We start from the raw sequence: 7,183 nt of genomic DNA on the forward strand, positions 1-7,183 counted from the left end.
AAAAAAAAAAATAACATTTTGGCTTTTCCAGTGAGTCTTTAGAAACAACATCAAAAGCATGAAAAAAAAAAAAAAAGATAGGTTGAATACAAATACAAAATACAAGTAAAAAATAAGCCAGGTGTGGTGGCACGTGCCTATAATCCCAGCTACTGGGGAGGCTGAGGCAGGAGAATTGCTTGAACCTGAGAGGCAGAGGTTGCAGTGAGCCAGTATTGCACCATTGCACTCCAGCCTGGGTAAAGAAGTAAGACTCCATCTCAAAAAAAAAAAAAAAAAAAAAAAAAAGTGGCACATTTTGGTGTGGCACATTCTGCCATCTTTTATATCTAAAATTTACAGGTGGCTCATGCCTGTAACCTTTGGGAGGCCAAAGTGGGAAGATTGCCACTTTAAGACCAGTCTGGGCAACATAGTGAGACCCTGTCTCTACAAAAAACTATAAAAATTAGCTGGGCATTCCTACAGTCCTAGCTACTCGGGAGGCTTAGGTGGGAGGATTGCTTGAGGCTGCAGTGAACAGTGATTGTGCCACTATCTTCTAGTCTGGGTGACAGAGCAAGATCCTGTCTCTAAAAACAAACAAAAACGCCAACTCTTATAACTCAATAATTAAAAAAACAAAAAACAAACATAAAAACCAACCTGGGCCAGGCGTGGTGGCTCATGCTTGTAATCCCAGTACTTTGGGAAGCCGAGGCAGGTGGATCACCTGAGGTTAGGAGTTTGAGACCAGCCTAGCCAACATGACAAAACCCCGTCTCTACTAAAAAAATACAAAAATTAGCTGGGTGTGGTGGCGCATGCCTGTAATCCCAGCTACTCAGGAGGGTGAGGCAGTAGGATCTCTTGAACCCAGGAGGTGGAGGTTGCAGTGAGCCAAGATCATGCCACTGCACTCCAGCCTGGACAACAGAGTGAGACTCCATTCCCCCCGCCCATCAAAAAACCTAATTAAAAAGATAAAAGACCCAAACAGACACCTCACCAAAGAAGATAAAAAGATGGCAAACATGCATATTAGAAGATGCTGAACATCATATGTCATTAAGGAACTGCAAATGAAAACAGATACTATTATACACTTATTAGAATGGCTAAAATCCAAAATGCTGACAACAAATTGTGGTGGGGATGTGGAGCAACAGGAACGCTCATTGCTGATGGGAGTACAAAATGGTACACTTTGGAAGACAGTTTGGCAGTTTCTTACTAAACTAAATATACTCTTACCATATGTCCCAGCAGTTGTGCTCCTTGGTATTTATCCAAATAAGTTGAAAATCTATGTCCACAAAAATCTGCACTCAAATATTTATAGCAGCTTTATTCATAATTACTGAAACCTGGAAGCAACAAAGATGTCCTTGAATAGTTGAATGGATAAACTGGTATATCTATACAATGGAATATTATTTAAGTACATTGCTTAAAAAGTAATGTACTATCAAACCATGAAAAGATATGGAGGAACCCTAAATTCATATTGCTAAGTGAAAGAAGCCAATCTGAAAGGCTATTTATTGTATGATTCAAACTCTGTGACATTCTAGAAAAGGCAAAACTATGGAGACAGTGAAAAGATCAGTGCTTTCCAGGAGTCGGGGAGAGGGAAGGGAGGGATGAACCAGGTGGAACAAATATTTATGGCAGTGAAACTATTATGTATGATACTGTAACAGTGGGTATGCCTCATGACACATTAGTGAAAACCCAGTGAATGTACAGCATAAAGAGTGAACCCTAATGTAAATTATGAATGTTTGCTAATAATAATGTATCAATATTATCAATTATAACAAATCTACCACATTAATGCAGGATGTTAACAATAGGGGAAATAGTGAGTGAAGAGAGGGTATATGGGAACTCTGCATTTTCTGCTTAATTGTTCAGGAAACCTAAATCTGGTCTTTAAAAGGCTGGGGTCAAGGGAGGGATGGGAAGCCCATTTAGAGGGAGAGACTGTGATTTCCCACAGCTTTTTAAATGTCCTAGGGCTCCCAAGCTAGGTGGCAAAAACCTAGAAAAGCCTGGGCCTGAATAACTGCTTATTCAGGTGCCATTCTCAGTGCTTTACATAAATTAGCTCACTTAAAACCTGAGCGATAATCCCATGAGGTGTAGGAACTATTATCCCCATTATAAAGGAAATAGAATATTGTAATACATTATCCCCATTATAGAGGAAGTAGAAGCACAGAGAGATTAAGTAGGGTGCTCAAGATAGCACAGCTGTAAGTGAAGCGAGGATTTAAATCTAGATATTAGGATATACAACTAAATTACCATCTTACTCTCATTCTATAAACCGGTCCGTCTTTTTAGTAAGGAAAATCATCTCAATTATTTTACACACCCCAAGTCAGTGCAGATGGCTTTGCTCCAACCTGGAGAGATAAAGGGTCTTTGTAGAGGTAAAGGTCTCTCTTTGTAGGACTTTACGCACAGCCTCTCCAGGGACTGTCTTGAGGAATAGTTTCTGAGAACTTCTTGAAGCCCTGTAAGTAGGAACCACCTTACAGGAACCACCTTGTATTTTTTCCCTCTTTTTTTTTTTTTTTTTTTTGAGATGGAGTGTGGCTCTGTCACCCAGGCTACCTCCACCTGGTTCCAGTGATTCTTGTTCCTCAGCCTCTTGAGTAGGTGGGACTACAGGTGTGTACCACCATGCCCAGCTAATTTTTTGTATTTTTAGTAGAGACAGGGTTTCATCATGTTGGCCAGGCTGGTCTTGAACTCCTGACCTCAGGTGATCCACCCACCTTGGCCTCCAAAAGTGCTGGTATTAGAGGCATGAGCCGCTGTGCCAGGCCTGGAACCTACTTGTATTTTTTCCTTGGAGTCCAGAAATTCTAGACTGTTGCTGGAAATAAGGGTGGCAAAATAGGTACTTTTCAACAGTTTCCCCTCTCTTTTGTCTTTATTTTACCAATGTGTCTTTGGTCTGTGCATATTGCCTTGGCAGCCCCTCCCAACGGTCACTGAGTCTTGGAGATCTGGCCAGTCCCTCTTCTTCATCTTCACTGCAGTCATCCCTGTCCCAGCCTCCCTGTCTCTCACCTGGATCCTTGAACAGCAACTAATTGTAGGCTCTCTGTATACCTGAAAGGCTCCAGTCAGGAGACAAAAGTCACGTGTTATTTGAACAGGGAGATGGGCAACCATAAGCACTGTAATTCCAGAACATTTTCATTACCCAGAAAGAAACGCCATAACCATTAGCAATCACTTCTCATTTCCTCTTCCCTCCATCCCTTGGCAACCATTTATCTACTTTTTGTCTCCATAGGTTTGCCTATTCCAGACATTTCATATAAATGGACTAATACAATGCCTGTCCTTTTGTGTCTGGCTTTCACTTAGCATAAAGTTTTCAAGGTTCAACCATGTTGTAGCATGTGTCAGTATGGATATACTGTGTGGATTGCATGGATATAACACATTTTGTTTATCCATTCATCAGTTGGTAGACATTTGAGTTCTTTATACTTTTTGGTTATGAATAATGCTGTGAGCTTTCACATACAAGTCTTTGTGTAGGTATATTTTAAAATTTCTCCTAGGTACCTACCTAAGAGTGGAATTGCTGGATCATATGGTAACTCTGTTTAACATTTTGAGGAACTGCCAGGCAGGTTTCTACAGTGACTGATGACTAATGATGATGGGCATCTGTCGCCCACACCGGAGTGCAGTGGCATGATCTCGGCTCACTGCAAGCTCCGCCTCCCGGGTTCACGCCATTCTCCTGCCTCAGCCTCCTGAGTAGCTGGGACTACAGGCGCCCACCACCTCGCCCGGCTAGATTTTGTATTTTTTAGTAGAGACGGGGTTTCACCGTGTTAGCCAGGATGGTCTCGACCTCCTGACCTCGTGATCCGCCCGTCTCGGCCTCCCAAAGTGCTGGGATTACAGGCTTGAGCCATCGCGCCCGGCCTAAAAGACTATTTTCTAATTGAAGGGTCTTAGAACCTTTGTTTAAAAAAAAAAAAAATCAGTTAACTGGCTTGATGCAGTTGTTTATGCCTGTGATCCCAGTGCTTGGGGAGGCCAAGGTGGGAGGTTCGCCTGAACCCAGGAGTTTAAGCCTGCACTGAGCTATGTCACACTAGTACACTCCAGCCTGGACAACAGAGTGAGACCTGGTGTCTAAAAAAGAAAAAAAAATCAATTAACTATAGATATATGGGTTTATTTCTGGACTCTCAACCGTACATCTATTGTTATGCCAGTACCACACTGTTTTTATTACTGTAGCTTTTTGGTAGATACTGAGATTGAAAGTGTGTGTCCTCTTTTTTTTTTTTTTTCTTCTGAGACAGAGTTTCACTCTGTCACCCAGGCTGGAGTGCAGTGGTGTGATCTCGGCTCACTGCATCCTCTGCCTCCCAAATTCAAATGATTCTCCTGCATCAACAGGCACCCACCACCATGCCCAGCTAACTTTTTTTTTTTTTTTTTTTGAGACCGAGTCTCACTCTGTCACCCAGGCTGGAGTGCAGTGGCGCAATCTCGGTTCACTGCAGCCTCCGCCTCAGGGTTCAAGCGATTCTCCTGCCTCAGCCTCCAGAGTAGCTGGGATTACAGACGACCGCCACCAAGCCTGGCTAATTTTTGTATTTTTAGTAGAGACGGGGTTTCACCATGTTGGTCAGGCTGATCTGGAACTCCTGACCTCAGGTGATCTATCCGACTCAGCCTCCCAAAGTGCTGGGATTACAGGTGTGAGCCACCGTGCCTGCAATTTCCGTATTTTACAATTTAGTGATACTTATTTTATAGCCTAATGTATGGTCTGTCCAGGAGAATGTTCCATTTGTACTGAGAAGAATGTATATTCTGCTGCTATTGGGTGGAATGTTCTGTAGATGTCTGTTAGGTCTAATTGGTTTATAATGTTGTTTTCTGTTTTCTTGCTGAACTTCTGTCTCATTCTATCAATTATTGAAAGTGATGTGTTGGTCTGTAACACTTATTGTTGAATTATCTATTTCTCTAATCAGTTGTGTCTGGTTTTACTTTATATATTTGGACTCTTGTTAGGTATACCAATGTGTATAATTATATCTTTTTGGTGGATTGATCCTTTCAATGTTATAAAATCTTGGATCTAGTAAACAATTTTGTCTTAAAGTCTTTTCTGATATTAACATAGACCCCCCCAACCCTAATACTTTTGCTACCAGTTACATGGTGTATCTTTTCCTGCCCTTTTACTTCCAACTTCTTATGTCTTTGAGTCTAAAGTGTCTCTTAAATAAAGCACATATTTGGATTGTGTGTGCACTTGTGTGTGTATGTTTTAAATGCATTCTGGTCGATCTATGTTTAATCCATTTACATGTAATTATTGATGAGGTTTACATTTGCCATTTTACTATTTGTGCGTTATGTCTTAAATCTCTTTTGTTCCACATTTCTTCCATTACTGCCTCTTTTTGGGTTAGACATTTTATTTTGTACCATTTTATCTGTCATATATTTACTATATTTTTAAAGTTTTTTATGGCTGCCATAGGGATTACCATTAACATCTTATTCTGAACTATCTCATTCTGATTAATACTAATTCATGCCACTTGTATACAAAAATTTTGCTTCTTATATAGCTGTTCCCCTCCTCCTTTATGCTGTTATTGTTACAAATTACATCTTTATACATGGTCTATCCATCTTAGTTTATAATTACTGCATTTAAGTTGCCTTTTAAATCAGATGGGGACAAAAAATGAGTTACAAACCAAAATCATTTATATTTACTTATGTAGTTCCATTTACTGGTGCTCTGTATTTCTCCATGTGGATTCAAGTTACTTCTAGTTTCCTTCCATTTCGGCCTGAAGGACGTCCTTTCGTATTTTATGTAGGGCAGGTTGGCTAGAGATGAACTCAGTTTTTGTTTATCTGGGAATGTTTTCATGTTTCCTTCATTTTTGAAACATAGTTTGACCAAATACAGATTTTTTCATAGATAGTCTTTTTCTTTCAACACTTTGAATATGTCAACCCACTGCCTTTTTTCATTTTTCATTTTTCTGGATGCATAGTAGGTGTGTATGTTTATGGAGTACACGAGATGTTTTGATGCAGACATTGCATTCCTGTAATAATCACATCATGGAAAAGGGGGTGTCTGGCTCCTCAAGCATTTATCCTTTGTGACAAACAATCCAATTATACTCTTGGTTATTTTTAAATGTACCCATTGCCTTCTTGTTTTCCCATGGTTTCTGATGAGAAGTCCGTTGTTAATCTTATTGAGACTCCCTTGTGTGATGAGTTGCTTTTGTCTTGCAGCTTTCAACATTCTATCTTTTGAGGGTTTGATTATATGTGTAGGTATGGAGCTCTTTGAGTTTAACCTACTTGGAGTTCATTGAGCTTCTTGGATAGGTAGATATTTTCCATCAAATGTGAGACATTTTCAACCATTCTTTCTTCCAATATTCTGCCCCTTTCTCTTTTTTTATGTGTATATTGGTACATTTGGTGGTATCCCAAAGGTTTTAGAAGTTTTGCTCATTGTTCTTCATTCTTGTTTCTTTCTTTTCCTCAGAGAGGTTAATTTCAACATATCTATCTTCAAGTTTGCTGATTCTTTTTCTGTCAAATCTACTGCTAAACCTCTTCAGTGAATTCCTCATTTCAATTATTGTACTTTCCAACTTCAGAATTTGTGCTTTCTTCCCCACTATATTTTATCTCTTTTTTGTTACTCTGTTTGGACATCATTCTTGTTCTTTTTCCTTTATTTCTTTAGACTGGCTTTCTTTGGCTCTTTGAACATGTTTAAAATAGCTGATTTAAAATCTGGTAATAAGGTAAAATACCACATAGCTTGCTGTTCCTACTGGAATTCAATTGTTTTTTTTTTTAGTTGAAGTTTTCTGGGTTGCAAACTTTTGGCTAATTTCCAGAGTTCTGTGAAAGTTGATTTTGATAGTATGTGGCAGGTTTTTCAATGCTTTTATGAAGGGAGCAAACTTTCAGTGGTTTGTGCTGTACCATTTTACTGGATCTTGATTCAGACAAACTATAGAGAGATTTTGAGACAACTGCCAAAACTGAACATAGACTGATGATTAGATTATTTTAAAATTATGTTTTGTTGGATAGGAAAATTGTATTAAGGTTATATATATATATGTGTGTGTGTGTGTATATATATATATATATATAT

The sequence above is a fragment of the Rhinopithecus bieti genome, unplaced genomic scaffold (assembly GCF_001698545.2).
Source record: "Rhinopithecus bieti isolate Rb0 unplaced genomic scaffold, ASM169854v2 scaffold_25304, whole genome shotgun sequence".
Lineage (NCBI taxonomy): Eukaryota > Metazoa > Chordata > Mammalia > Primates > Cercopithecidae > Rhinopithecus > Rhinopithecus bieti.